The following is a 15,872-nucleotide window of genomic DNA, read 5'->3' as shown; positions in this document are numbered from 1 at the left end:
AAAAGCAGGAGGAAAGGTGGCACAAAAAAGGAGAGGAAACTAGGGAAGAAGAGAGAGCGCCTGCTGAGAAGAAAGCAAAGCTGTGGAGGAGAAAAGAGACGGCACATGAGGGGCCGGCGGTAGAAGAAAAGATGCAGAAAAGAGAGAGAAGAAATCACTTTTAATCTGACAGTGAATTCAGCTGGGGGCTGCTTCGAAGTGAAGCCCACTGATTGGTTTTGCCACTGGAATTCCTTATTCTCTCTGAGAGAGGATGGAGAAAAATAGCCCCGGGGCAGGGAGCCTCAGCAGAGAGGAGAACAAGAGGTTAGTGAGGCAGAAATGGATGATCAGACAAAGCACACAGCTGGGGAGACACACACACACACACACACACACACACACACACACAGCTTCATTCACATAAAGCCTGTTTTACAGTGAAGACAGTTTCCCTCTTGGATAAACTCCTTCAGGGCTGTAAATAAAAATGCTCCTGAAGGCAGCGACTGCAGCAGGACGAATCAGTCGACAGAGTCATCATTTCACGGCTGTTCATATAAAATTATTAGCCAGCGATGCTTTAACGTGCACCTGTTCTCATCCAGTGCTGCATGTTCATATTAAACATGGACAAAGTTTGACAGAGGGGATAGCTTAGACAAATAAGCCCCACCCCCTTAAAGGGGAGGAGCTACAGCAGCTTGTTTCAGACAGATGATGAACTGAGGGGATGCACCACAGCCCTGAATGACATAAAGAAGCATTATTTTGATTCTGATTCTTATGAGCACAGGAAAAGGAAATAATAAGCTCTCAGGGCCAGCTATGCTCAGTAATAAAACAATTTTTTTCAAATTTACATATTTCATTTCATTATCAGATGGGGCTGTGCAACAAGTTCATTTGTCCTGATATTCCATCTCTCAGAAAAAGAGGCGGGGAAAGGGAAGCATCCCATCTATATCCATCTGAGGAGTCACTTTTCTTTGGCTCAGCGATGCTGAAGGTGGACAGCATCTCTGCAGGGCTCTGCTCATGAAGTCAGAGGCATTTAGGGAATCAGCTGTTGGATGGTGGCCTTCACACCCTGCACCGTGGCCGCTACAGACAAAACAACTTAGATCAGCAGGTCAGAGGGTCAGAGCTGGAGCTCCTCAGCTGACCCACATGGAACAAATGGAATCTATAAAGCCTGAAAATAACTTAATAAGTAAACAGCAGTAAAGTCCAAGCAGAGGGACATTATGGAGCAGTCCACATTGTTCTGAAATGACAAATAAGTTAAAGTAAAATATATCCTTAAAGGAATAAAGAGGATTTCTTTAAAGGAGAATGGCAGCTTTATAAAAGTGTGTCCTCTTTTATAACAACAGGACTGAGAACAAGCTCAGCCTGAGACTGCAAACCTCCAAGAAGGCTGAAAATTCCCTCCACTCCACGCATGAATTGAGTCCATGGATCCAGAAGGATAACTGGATCAGAATTAATTTGCGGGGATTTTCCCACATACCAGAAAAAAATAATGTTAGACACCCCTAAAGAGGTTTTAGACTTCAACCCAAAGGAAAATCACCAGGATTGTAATAACAATATTTTTACTGAGTTCTGTTTAAACAGGGATAGTTTACACAAGCACAGAGTGCATTTTGTTTATAGTCTGGACAAATATCAGGAATATTCACAGACGCCTGTTGAGGTACGTAAAACCCGTCTGCAAAATTTATTGAAGCTTTCAGCAGCAGGTGGAAGTTTGTAGCTGTGCAATCGCATCCACATTCCTTTCTTCTACAGGCGTTTGATGCTTTTACTGCATCATCTCTGCTCTTTGAGTCAACTATGATAGTAACATGGATTCTGTATAGATGCTAATACTACCTTAAATAATGCTGTCCTGTTGGCAGATTAGAGGGTCCACTGACTCTGACACTGTACTGTGGTTCACTGTGTTATGATGTGAGTACAGCCCGGCCCCATTTCACATTCGATTGATGCTTCTGCAACACGATACACAGACGACCAAACATCCATCAGTTCGTAGTCACCATGTAAACGCCCATTTAGAGTCTTTTTTGTTTATACTAGAAGATCAAAGCAATGCCCCCAGATTTTTATTATTTATTTATTTGAGATTTGATTGATATGACATGAAATGTTTTGGCCCATCTCCTGTTGGTAAGGAATCCTTCATGATTAGCTCTAAAAGTTCATCTGTTCTATATATATACTCAGTGATCTACATCTATAACTATAACTGAGTAATAACAAGCAAACCAGTCTGATAGAATAATGAAGGCTTATTGGTAAATCTATAACTCTGAGCCAAATACACCAACAGATGGACGGACATGAAAACGTTTTCCCAGCAGGATCACGACCCCTTGGCTTTTCCACAGTGCTTTTAATGTAGTAGCTGATCAGTGTGTATAGTATATTTCTGATTTATCAATGTGTTGAATATGTGATCTTGTTCTCTCGAGTCACAACAGTCCTGTTATGAATATATGCAGCAAATGCTTATAAACATTTAATGAAATACAATAAAAATAACAGGCTGAGTTCAAACCCTTTGTCCTGAGAATGAATCGAAGCCCAAACTGGATGCAGAATGTATTCCAAACACATCCGAGCCCTTCCGAAGCTGTATCGGAGAGTGTCACATTTTGCACTTTGACCTGTGAGGCCAGGTCATCATAATAAAGCGATTCATTGGCTGGAGCTGCTGTGCCTTTCTCCAGGGGCTTTGCTCGGTTCCTCATCAAAGGTTTCCTGCACTGAGCTCTGCGCCTACTGAGATCAGAGGGAAGTGACCGGAGTCAGGGTTACCTACTGCTCCGACAGAGCGCTGGCCCAAGGGCAGAGCGTGCCCCGCTAAACTTTGGAAGTGCAAGAATTACGATCAGCTGGCACAGAGCCCGGGGGGTGTCTGTGAAGAAGGGCAGCATTGTGGCCTTCCTCCAGGGTCTGAGAGTCCAGGGTCAGTCACTGAGCCAGATCATGACCTCTCCTCAGTTATCCTCCATTAGCAGCCAAACTGGAGGTCAGATGATCTGAGAGCCTCGTCGTGAGTAGGCCGTCGAGGAATTCCAGCGTTCGATTGAAGATAGCAGGACTCCTCTGATTAAAGGCTTGCTTGAATGAGAGAGAGCGTGTGGATGACCTTGTTTTAGCTCTTGCTCAGAAGCATTTGGAGCTTCTCTTTTATGTTTCCTACACTTTTCCTTTTCCTGTCATGACCGGCACAAAGAGTGTACACCCACTCGCCTCCCTCACTCACTGCACTCTCCCTTTCAAATGAATGCTGTGTCATTCTGATCAGCGGCGCATAATTGTGCTCTTGTCTGCTGAGTCAGAATCAAATGTTTCCTTCCTTGTGTGCCCTGAAAAGTTAAAGATAGTTCTGTTATCTTTAATATAACTATCTTTAACTGACTCGTACCACAGGGAGAACAGGCAGGTCCTACCAGCGTTCCTTTGGTTTGGCTAACTTGCATTTTTGTGACCCAAGCGTCTCTCCTCTGCCTCTTCAGGAGGAAACACTAATGAGAATGAGCAGACCAATCCTGGCTCCTCTCCTCTGACCTCCTGCACATGTCAGAACTGATTTTAAAATTCTTCTGACCAAATTTAAAGCATGTCTGGGTCTGGCTTCTGAGCTTCATAGCAGAAATTTTGACCCCATATGAGCCATATTGCTGCAGATCCTTTTTGGGGCTCTTAATGAGGCTACACATTCAGGGCTTTATGCAACTCTTTTTTTGAACACTTTTTATTATCGATGTCTGAGTGGACTGTAAAGATAAACGTCCCTGGGTGTAGGGCCCAGAGTTTGATATGTTGTGTTATTGTTCCTGGTTTGTTTCTTTATATTTGGGGTTTGGTTCTTTAATTCTGCTCGAGGATGCTGGTTATATCATTGCTCTGTGCTTTTGACTTTGTTATCTTAGTTTCTAGTTCCTGGTTCCTTGTTAGATTATGTTTGTTTCCCTTTCTGGTTCCTCTCGGTGTTCCCATGTCTGGTCTTTGCGTCCTGTCCTTGTAGTTATCTCATCGTCCCATTCGGTTATGTCTCCTGTTCTCGGGGCTTTAATATTCCCTTCCCCAGTGTGCCTGCCATCCCTGTTATAGTCATTCCTGCTCACTATGTTATTATATTTCCTCAGTGTGCATTCCTCCCTGTGCTTCTGTCCCCGTGTTTGCCCACTTCCTGTTTTACTTTGAAAGTCCCTTGTCTTGTGTGCCTTGTTTTCAGTTTTGCTTCCCTTGTCTCGTCAGTGTGTTTCAGTGCACTTCTTCTCCCCGGCTGTTTCCGCTCTCCTCTCGTTACCTTTGTGTATATGTCATCTGTGTCTTCCTCGGTTCTTTGTTATGTTGTTGTCGTAGGCTCCCCTCATTGGTAGTTTGATTTCCTGTTCCATGTTTGCCTGTGAACCCCAGTCTGCTGGATTATTTGCTCCTTGTTGAGCTTCTGGATGTTTCCTGTGTTCCTGAGTATCCAGCAGTAAAGCTGCCTTCTAAGTTCACGTCCAGTCTTCAAGTCCTGCGTTTGGGTCCCACCTTTCCTGCAGCACTGCCTTATCACGACAATAAGGTCTTACCTGAATGTCTTTGTTGTCTCTATCTGCCAGCAGAAGCTTTCTGTTTGAAGAATGTGGCTTTCAAAGGACACTTCAGCTCACTGCCAAGTACCTCTGTGCTGCTCCCAGCTAATGATCGCTTAGTCCATCAATCAGTAACCAAATGACTGGATCCCAGCACGGCACAGAATCCAACACGAATGACACATAAGGATGTTAGCGAGCAAGCTAAGGTTAGTCAGCTAGCTGCTAAGCTGGGTATCACGTACTTTGTCTGAGTTAACAGCTAAGCTAACATGAGCTAACATAAGCCGTAAGAAAGACAGTGACTTGTGTAAGGTCACAGCAGCCCTCGATTACCACGTAGGGTTCAGAGGTGATTTATGTACGTAGGCCCTGCAAAGACCCGATGCAGAAGCATAATTCAGGCCTAAGGTGGAGGTGGGCTGCATGAATGAGAATGGCAGGTAAGTGGAGGCGGATTGGCTTGAAGAAGGTGGGCAGAAAGATGATTGGACTCGAGCAGTGATGACAGTTTTGAGTTTAACAGCATGTGAAAATAGAAGAAATAGAAGAACTTGCAGCCGAACACCTGAGAAAACAGGTGAGTGATTGAACTTAAACATAAGCTTCATTTCAATGACGTGTGAGTACAGAGGCTCATTGATTCTGCAGGGTGAGAACAGAAAAGCTTTATCATCTTTATACATCACATAAAATGAAATTACAGGCAGCTTAAAAAGACGAGCCTCTCTGGAGAAAACTGAAACAAAAACGCTCTGATCCCTTTGCTGCTGTTTTGACTTCTTCTATGTCTATACTAGTGCTGGTGCAGAGTTTTTCTGATTGGCCACACCTTTCATTCAGGAGCATCTTTAAATCATTAATAAAACATCATTTTTCTCCTTTTAACTCAGCCTCAGCTTTACCTTAATCTATCTCTTTTGTTTGGCCTTAATAGTTGGCTTTCATTACATTTGTGTATCTTATTGAACTGAACCTGAACTCTTAACCCTCTCGAGCTGTACTTGATGAGTTAGTATTTTCAGACACTGTAATTATGGTGGAAATACAGTCTGAAAGCCCGAGCACAGCTACAGTGGAATGAGCCCTCTGCAGCAGAATTTGCCCTTCAAACTTTGCCTGCAGATATTTTAACATGTTTGTTTTTCCTTAATCATACAGTCCTGGAAGCACTTAAAAGAGCCCAGCGCCGAGATCATCTTCATCCCATCATAAATCAGTGGAGCAAAGAGTAGACCATATATATATATATGCCATATGTTATTTTAGAGAAACCAGCCAGCCACGTAAAGGTGTGGGGTCAGTTTTCTTTGAGTCCCACCTGGTGACTTTAGCACGAGACCTGAGCATCTCACAAGTATCATATATTCCTCCTCCTCTCCCCTCGGGCAGAGATGGGGTCTACAACCATAAACCTGCCAAGACAAAACACAGACTGTGCACTGGATGGAAGGACACACTGTCAAATAAAGTTAGCTCATACTGCAGCTTTGTGTAGTGCTGTCAGAAGGATGTTTGGAGATCAGTTCTTTCATTCACCATCACCTTCTTGCATCAGTTTAAACATCTTGAATTTGGCTGAGCATCATCTAAAAACACACAGAGAGCTGATCATCGCTGTCCACAGCCAGTGTAATTTAGTAGGTACCCATCAAAGGTTCCCACTTATTAAACACGGACATGTGTCACATGCCTCTTCATTTCAAAAAAGGAACTGAGTCATTATCACTGCGGTGATGCAAATGCCTTAAATATCCCACGCAAGCACTACTAATGAAGAGTGTGTGTTTGGTATGTTCTGCATATTAAAATATTAAAAGGTAAAAACCAGCATCAAAGGCCTGATTTATTATTCCTGATAGTAAAGGAAAATCTGCACTGGGTGATATTTGAAACATCATCTTTGCATCGGGCTGGTTTTGATATCCTCGATGACACTGTGACAAAGACTGAGGAAGGCAGAGCTCTTTATGGGGTACTCAGGGAAGTGGAGACACATGAGGCGAACTGGACACAGGTATGACAATCAGAGACGGGAGGACATGAAAGTGAGCACAAACAGGAGACAACAAACCAAAAGGTAAAACAGGAAGTAACTCAAAGGATAACTACTACACACAGAGAGAAGAGGAGCACTGAGGAAAGTAAGCACAAAGAGCAGAATCCATACAGAGTAACTGAGATTCAAATACAAGAACTAAATGTTCTGAATTGTAGAGTACAGATCAAAACCTCATGTGAACAAGAACAATGAAACCAAACAGAAAACGTCTAAAGATCAGCAGAATTATAACACGGAAACAATCAGAAATCACAACTTAATCTAACAAACTATGAACGACACTGAAACCGAACTGGAAACGCCAAATAATAAACTCAGCATCCTGGGACAGAGACCGTCATACCTTTGTCCTGATCCTGGCTCAGTTTACCTGCTGTTTTATTTATTTAAGTCCTGCTTTGTTGTGGGTTGTATTGACTTCTTGTATGAAGTATATTTTATTCCATTCCCCACTGCCTTAGATTAGTCCTCCCTCTGTGTTTCCTTCCTCTGTTTCCTTCCTCTGTTTCCTCCCTCTGTGTTTCCTCCCTCTGTGTTTCCTCCCTCTGTGTTTCCTTCCTCTGTTTCCTCCCTCTGTGTTTCCTTCCTCTGTGTTTCCTTCCTCTGTTTCCTCCCTCTGTGTTTCCTTCCTCTGTTTCCTCCCTCTGTGTTTCCTTCCTCTGTGTTTCCTTCCTCTGTTTCCTCCCTCTGTGTTTCCTTCCTCTGTTTCCTTCCTCTGTGTTTCCTTCCTCTGTGTTTCCTTCCTCTGTTTCCTCCCTCTGTGTTTCCTCCCTCTGTGTTTCCTTCCTCTGTGTTTCCTTCCTCTGTTTCCTCCCTCTGTGTTTCCTTCCTCTGTGTTTCCTTCCTCTGTTTCCTCCCTCTGTGTTTCCTTCCTCTGTTTCCTCCCTCTGGGTTTCCTTCCTCTGTGTCTCCTTCCTCTGTGTTTCCTTCCTCCTGTCTCAAGTCCTTCATGTTTAGTTAATTTGCGTGTCTGTGTTCTCCCCCTGCTCAGTTATCTCACTTCCTGTTTTATTTTTGGAGTTTGTGTCTCTTGTGCGTTGTTTTGAGTTTTGCTTCCTGTGCCCTGTCTCGTCTGCTGTGGTTCAGTTCTCCTGTGTCTTGTCCCCCCAGCTGTCTCCACTTCCCCTTGTCCTGTGGCAGAGCATCTGTTTATGTTCCTGTTCCCCACGTTCTAGTCTGCGTTTACTAGCCTTAGTGTTCTCAGTTCCACTGACTTCTTTGCTTTTCCCTTTTGGATTTGGTGTTTTGTTTTTGGTCTTTTATCAGTCAATAAACGACTTGTTTCAAGTTCCTCTCAGTTTCCCTTCAAGCGTCTGCATTTGGATCCTCAACACAGCATCCAGTCTGCACATCCTGCAGATATGACAGCATTCGATATTAGCTTTTGAAATACAAAAATGTAAAGGGCTACGAAACATCTGTGCACCCAACAGCACATCACTGAAACTCAGTGTACAGAACCCGTGTCACCCCTTTACCTTTAAGCCTCACCAGCATCCAAATGGAAGAGCTGTTTAAAAAATGCTCAGTGAACAGAAGAGAAGAAGAACTTTTTTTCCTAGATTAAAATATTTCTGCTGTGAACTTGAACATTTTAAAGGGCTCCTCATCAGACTGTGTGCAGATTACGAGGAGCTACAGACAGGCCGTCCACCTGCAGGGTTTCTGTGCCCACGGTCATCAGCCTTAACTCATCTTCAATCTGAACTCAAATTCTTTCTGTAAGTATAACTGTAAGTAAGCAGAACTTGGTCATATATATTATTTTTATTATTTATAGTTCAATTAAAAAAAATTCATGCATAAATATTTAATGAGATTTATACACATTTCTAAAGGTACTTATTACTCGTATGTGTGCACAGGTAACATGTATCAGCCTTTGAACTATGAAACAGACACTTAATAAATCATAAACAACCCAAACATGGGGACTAATTTTCCATAAAAGGTACATAAATATAGTGTCTTTCCTAAAAGCCTGAAGGAAGTGCAGGCCAGGCTGTTGGTGTGAGTCAGGTACAGCACTAAAGGCCTCACTGATATGTTGGCTTTTAGCACTCCAAAGTGTCAAAATGTCCCATTTTAGGTGACAAAGCATTATCACACATCTAATATCCAGCTACATGGGTGGGGGTGACTAAGAGCATGGTTGTGACTCACAACAGGACATCCCTGCTGCACGCTTAAACATCCAACACAGCCTCTGCACAGCCATTCAGAGCCAAACTTGAGAATAGTGGTCATCATATCAGCCATCAAATATTTAATAGTTATTCCTTCATTTAGGCATAATATCTACATAGCCTGTGAATATGTTGGTTCTGAATTGGTAGTTTTTGGTCCTTCAGTGGACTGTGGGGACCTCAGATATGGGCTGAAATTAAAAAAAATGCAATCCTACACTCTTCTGTTATTTAAAGCATACTCTATTATATACTGCAATGGTGTCTTTGGGTGATGGAAAAGCATGAATAAGAGATTCATTTTCACATTTTGCCAGTCAGAAAGAAGCACCAAAAAAAAAAGCTGCAGTTCCTCTAACGCCCAGCAGAGGCTCCACAGTGAGTCAGTCCCCATAGACTCCCATGTTAAACCTTTCCAGCAGAAATAAACATGTTTACAGCTGATACAGAAACTGCTTTGGTCTCTGTGGATAATTTCCGCCTTCATAACAGCTGTAGAAGGAGGATGTTTAAACAGGTGAGTTATATAAAAGCAAAATTTGCATTATTACGGGCGTGGCCTCTTTGACTGACAGGTGGATGCTGTAGCTGCTAGCTGTCTGCTAGGCTTCACCTCAGCTAACTGGAGTCCCTGAACTGGACCTCTGGACCCTGTTTGTGCTGTTGGAGCCTTTTTAAATGCAATTATCTGACCAATCATATGGCTGCTGTGGCTTCATTGGACTAACAGACCGCCCAAGAAGGCGGAGCTCCAGTTTGCTGAGTGAGATTTGAGGATTTTTTTGGATGTTAGTGATTAGCAGGTATCTGTGTGTGTGTGTGTGTGTGTGTGTGTGTGTGTGTGTGTGTGTGTGTGTGTAGATGCACACACACACAGTCTTTAGATGCAGCTAAGCTAGCTTTCCTTAGCTGATAACTAATATCTCAGTTTCCTCAGCCTTGAGTAGATCACAGGTTGACTTTGCTCTGACTTTTACCTCTAAGTCCACAAAGTGTCAAAGGAGGGAAGACTTTGTCCATTAAGGATGAAACTGATGGTGCAGCAGATGACTGAGAAACATTTGGAGTGTTTGTTTTCCTTATTTATCATATTCTTAACCAGAAAGTAAATGTAATGCTAGCAATAATCACCATAATAAGTGCACTTTCTTCAATCAGATTAGCCTTGTTTGCACATCCATGCTGCCACTGGGGTATAACAGCCGGTCCTGATGCAGACGTCATGTGAGCTGGCAGCAGTTCAGGGCCCCTGAGTGTAAAAGCTGCTTTGTACTGAATCAAAAACCTCTGGCTGCTTCTGCTTCTCTCCTCTGGCTGCATATCTCAGTGACAGCGGTTCCAGGAGCCAGACCCTCACCGCTAACCCTGAGCCCCCCCCACTCCCCCCCCCCGCTCATTTCTGTCCATTAGCAGTCCAGAGGGGGAGGTTCAGCTGAAAACAAACAACAACAAACAAAAGACCAAAGTGGGGCGAGGAGTGCAGCGGGGGGGCAGAGGGAGAACTTCTGTGTGAAATAATTGCGAGGAACAATTTCAAACAGATGTCTGTTTGGACTTGGCCCTGGGCTCGTGTCCCCGTTAAATATAGTGATTTGATTGGAAAACAAGCAGTATGAGATGGGCTGGTGGCCAGCCGCACCATTCGGGGGCTCTCTAATGACCCCCGGGGGTCGAGGGGTCGTTGGAGTAAAAGCAGATCAGAGAGGATGTGGGGCCAGCGGCCAGGACAGGGCCCATAAATCTAGCCCATTCTCAGAGGAAGCTATCTTTTTTCACTTGGCCATCAGAATTAAAATACAATCACAATCGTCACATTGTGCTGCCTCCAGTGAGCAAAGGTTATAATTCAAAGGCAGCAGACAGAGCTGGGGGGCTGGGATGGGTGGTGGTGGACTTGTGGGAGAAAGGTCAACAGGGTGGTGTATTTTAGGCTGGGTGAGAACCGCGGCTCTGGGGGCTGTGGGAAACTTCTATATCCATATTTTAAAATCTGTGATCACTGACTTTGCTGGAAAAGCATGACATTGCTCATAAAAGCAAGTGTGACCGTGCAGCCTGTGCTCCCGCTCCTAAAGCTCACCAAAATGTTTGTCCCAATCCTGTAAATCTGCTTCATGATCTCTGCAGTAACGCGTCCTGAATGGGATCCATTATTGCAGCATTTGTGAGGCAGAATCTCCGATGGCACGTCCGACCCAGAGTTTTTCTTCCAATTTTCAGCCGGCTCAGCTTTTCACACATGTGCTAATGTTGGGTGGACAGCTGCGCTTTATGGCAGAGCGGCGCAAGATGATCGGGATCGTTTTCATCCCCGCTGACCGCTGAAGGAACACACGTGCTTCCAGTTCATCAAAACTAAAAAACTTCATCGTGCTGCCAGAGAAAAGAGAGCGAGAGGGTGAACAGATTTCTCCTGCAACAAAGGCCTCAGTCAGCCGGGCCTGCGAGCTCAGATCGGGGTTCGCAGCTCTAATACGCTCTCTACAGGAGGAAGTCATTCATCAAACTCACTCTGACACAGGCCACATACTGCTCAGCATTCATGTTCACTTCATATCAGGCTCAGTGTTCATCCTGCCCCGCAGCACTTATTCTGAAGTCCTGAAGTTTAAAGGTTGTTTTTGTTTAAAAGGAGTTTGAAACCTTCTGAATTAGCTAAAACATTCAATAATGCTTTCTGACACTATACTGCCACCTTGTGGTGAAGGTTTGCACTGTTCTTAGATAGCACTCATTCATACAAGCACTTTTTTCTACACCTCAGTGCTTTTAATCTACTACAATGAGCACATCAGAGAGCAGCTCAGGGTTCAGCATCTTGCCCAAGGACACTGGCACACAGACTGGAGCAGCCAGGGATCGAACCACCAACCTTCTGATTAGTAGATGTCCTGCTTTACCTCCTGAGCTAGATGGTGTTCATAAAAAATTCATTTACAACAGAAATTAAAGAAACAAACCCTTTATGTCATAAGGTGTTATGACTTTATGTCTTTGCACTGACTTCTGTGTGTTGTGTTGAAGAGATATCAACTGAAGCTGAGCTAGGACCGGGCTGTACTTTAGTGTAATACCAGTTTGTACCGCAACATGCTGCAGAAGGTAAATGGATTTATAATAACTGTAATTAACACTTCATTATTGCTGTGATGGAAGTAGGGCTACAGCAGAACACATCTGATATCATTTTAACACACTCGCTGCCCCCTGGAGGTGAAAGTGATTCTTAAAATTTGCAGAAGATAATCACAAAAAGTACCTTTAACTGTGAATCTCTGTGTAAAATATCATTTATAATGATGAATGATAAAAAGCAGATGGTGCTGTATTGTTTGCTGACAGTCATAAAATATACCTTCACAAACAGATGATGTACCAACTTCAAATATTAAGCAAAAGGAGGTGAAATGATGAGTGTAACCACCCATTCAATGACAAGGCCTCATCTGAAGCCTGGATTTTTACATTGTGGTTGTCACTCCTTGTGTAGCGTTAATCCTGTGTGTGTATTTTTCAGCCTTTTTTATGTTGAAAACATGACTTTAAGAACAGCAGACTCCATCTTCTGCCCTCTGTCACCTTCCACCTGTTAAAGGCCACACCCCTAATAATGAAAACTTGTCATTAACACAATATAAAACACTACAGCTGTTATGAAGCAGTTAGAGACCAAAGCAGTTTTTGTATCAGGCTGTGAACATGTTGGACATGTGGGGACTGACTCCCTGCTGGAGACAGCCTCTTGGGTGTCAGCACCTATTTAATGTGTGGGTATGCTTTTGTGTAACTGGTATCACTGGGACCTTGATGGGGACTCTTTTAAGCTGTGGATTAATACACACTAATGGGAATGTTGACTCAGTATGTTGCTGTTTAACAGCACTCATAAACTCTGCTGCAGCTCTTTGGGATTATTAGTTTTTAATGATATGGATAATACTTAGATACTGGATTATTTGTACTTCTGCTGCACTGATGTTGCTCTTTGTTGTCCAGTAACCACAGTATTATAGTATTATGCAGTATTATGATAGTATTATCAGAGTGCTGAGCTATATTAGTTTTTAAAGCATGTTCTCCATTGAAAGACTCACTTTCACTTTTCTAAATTACATCCTGTGAAGAACCAGAGGTTCCTTTCTCTGAGCTTCGAGTTTCACTCATATGGCCACTTTGACCTTTTGACCTCCCATATGGCCAAAGTTTCACTTCGGTATGACATGGTTCGGTGACATGGCTCATGTCAGTGTAACAGAAACAGAGTTACATTTAAATTTATCAGGTGGTTAAGCTTCTTCCCAGTGAAGCTGCTCAGAGGTTTACTGCATGTGTTCCTCTGAATCTTCATTTATAGTTGGCTCACACTCCTCAGTTTCACTATAATATGCAAGAGAAAGGCCACACTTATCACCAGAATGAGCCTCTGACCCCCAGAGATGACCTGCTGAAGATTGCTTTCAACCATGTGGCCATGTATACTTGGAGATATCATCTGACTCACATCAGAAAGACAGAAGAAATAAGTGAGAACGAGCCATCTGTGCATCAAAGCTGCAGAGGAAATGGTGTCTCATTAATTTAGAAGATGCTCATTTAGTCTGGAAAGAGAGTTTGTTGCTCTGTAAGGACATAATAACAACAACAACAATAATAATAATAATAATAATAATAAACATTTTATTTGTAAGCGCCTTTCAAAACAGCCAAGGACACTTTACAGAAATAAAAAGTAACACTCACATAAAAGCACAGAATAAGAAACTGAAATAAAATGACCTGGGTCTAAAGTGAGTCAGCGATCTGAAACAGGTGAGTTTTGAGTCATGATTTGAAGACAGGGAGATGGTCAATATTACGGACGTCGGGCGGGAGAGAGTTCCACAGTTGGGGAGAGGAGCAGGAGAAAGCTCTGTTCCCCGTGGTGCTGAGGCGGGCCGGGGGTGCAGTAAGGCAGATAGAAGAGGAAGAACAGGAGGCGATGAGAAGAAGATCAGATAAACAGGGAAGGAGCCAGGTTGTGAATGGCCTTGAATGTATACAGAAGCATTTTGAATTCTGAGTTTAAGTGGGAGCCAGTGGAGCTGCTGTAGGACTGCGGTGATGTGGTGAAATGAGGGGGTTTTAGTGATAATGCAAGCGGCTGAACCATTTGAAGCTTCTGGAGGGATTTGAGAGGGAGGTCAAATAGAAGAACATTACAGTGATCAATACGGGAGGTACCGAGACCGTGAACAAGGATGGAGGTGGCATGGGGGAAAGGAAGGGGTGGAGACGATTAATGTTTTGGAGATGAAAGCATACAGTCCAGGTAATATTATTGATACTGGAGTGGAAAGGTAGAGTGCTGTCGAGGATGACACCCAGACTCTTAACCTGAGGGGAGGGGAAAACTGAGGAGCTGTCAGGGAGAAACTGTCGACTTTGGATAGAGTGGATTTTGTTCCGACAGGGAGGAACTCCTCCATCCAACCTCACTGTTCAAGAAAAGAAGGCCATCACAGCCCTGAGTGAGGATTAAATCATCTTCAGCTGACAAGAGGAGGTTGGATTCAACTGATTACCACACTAAGATTACCACACTGCTCAGTGACAACAATACTTATGAGGTCTTAAGACAAGACCCCACAAACTACAAGAAATAGTCATCTGTTGCCTACAACAACTCCAAAAGGAAAAATCCACTGACTGCCCCACTTACTACCGTCTTTACCCTGGAGACACTGCTGCATGTATTTATGGACTTCTGAAGATCCCGGTGTGTGTGTGTGTGTGCGTGTGTAGAATAGAATAGAATAGAATGCCTTTTATTGTCATTATACAGGATGTACAATGAGATAGGAGGGCCACTCCTGTTCAGTGCCATGCAATAGAAAATCAAATTCTCTAAAATAAAAAATAAAAATATTATAGTCTAGTATAATCAAGAAATGTACAGAAAATAAACAATGTATAAAATATACAAAAAATAGAATGTATAAAAAGAATGTGTGTGTGTGTGTGTGTGTGTGTGTGTCTGTGTATGTGTGTGTGTGTGTGTATGTGTGTGTGTATGTGCGTGTGTGTCTGTGTGTGTATGTGTGTGTGTATGTGTGTGTGTGTCTGTGTGTGTGTGTGTGTGTATGTGTGTGTGTGTGTGTGTGTGTGTGTGTGTGTGTGTGTGTGTGTGTGTGTGTGTGTGTGTGTGTGATAACCACACCTTGTGTTTCAGAGGTGGGCCCTGCTCCTTCCAGCTTCATGTACCTGGGTACATGATTAACTCACCTGTGAGTAGTTGTGTGATCTCCCTGTTTAAGCTGGAGGGAGTCATCTGTTCAGCGCCTGCTTGTTGGGTTGGGAATAGTTAGTGGAACTGGCTCTTCTGAATCTGTATGTTGGTCAGCTTGAGTTCAGAGATCACTTCTGTTTACTCCTCATTTAGTGCTGACATCTGCTGGACATTTGATGTACAGCACTCCTGCTATTCTGTTACATGTTGGCTGGCGGATCTTTTAGCATAATTATGCGATTATGTCAAAATCTCCATTTGAGGTACTGTAAACCCAGATTAAATAAATCTGTGCTGATCGTGGTATATCTAAGTATCAATAGAGCAGCTGTGGTATATCAATAAAGTATTGTGTATAGGCAGTGTGTGGTGTGTGTTTGTTGATAAACAATTACAGGAAGTGCTTGGGTGGAGGTGGGGGGAGCTTTATTGATCTTTATTCAGGAATAAGTTTTTGGCAGTGCTGGGGCTCAGGCAGTTCCTCCTTACTCCCCCAGTCTGAGAGAACCCTCTCTCACAGAGGACTGAAGAAGCACTGAAGTTCTACTGCGTACAGGTGAGGATACAGGTGCTTCTGATTATGCCGCCATAACAGTGGATCAGACTCTCCTCAGATCCCCCAGAACACTTCCTCTGTTTCCCTCGACACAGGCCTCGGCGCTTTTGGTATCAGATGGAGCATCACTATTGGGAGTAACACTGAGAGATGAGTGGAGGATCAGCCTGAGGAGGAACTGTTTTCTGGAACCTGTGCATCAGTCTGCACTGGAGCCCTCAAA

This window comes from Archocentrus centrarchus, chromosome 21 (genome assembly GCF_007364275.1).
Source record: "Archocentrus centrarchus isolate MPI-CPG fArcCen1 chromosome 21, fArcCen1, whole genome shotgun sequence".
Classification (NCBI taxonomy): domain Eukaryota; kingdom Metazoa; phylum Chordata; class Actinopteri; order Cichliformes; family Cichlidae; genus Archocentrus; species Archocentrus centrarchus.
Note: the sequence above shows the minus strand (reverse complement) of the source record.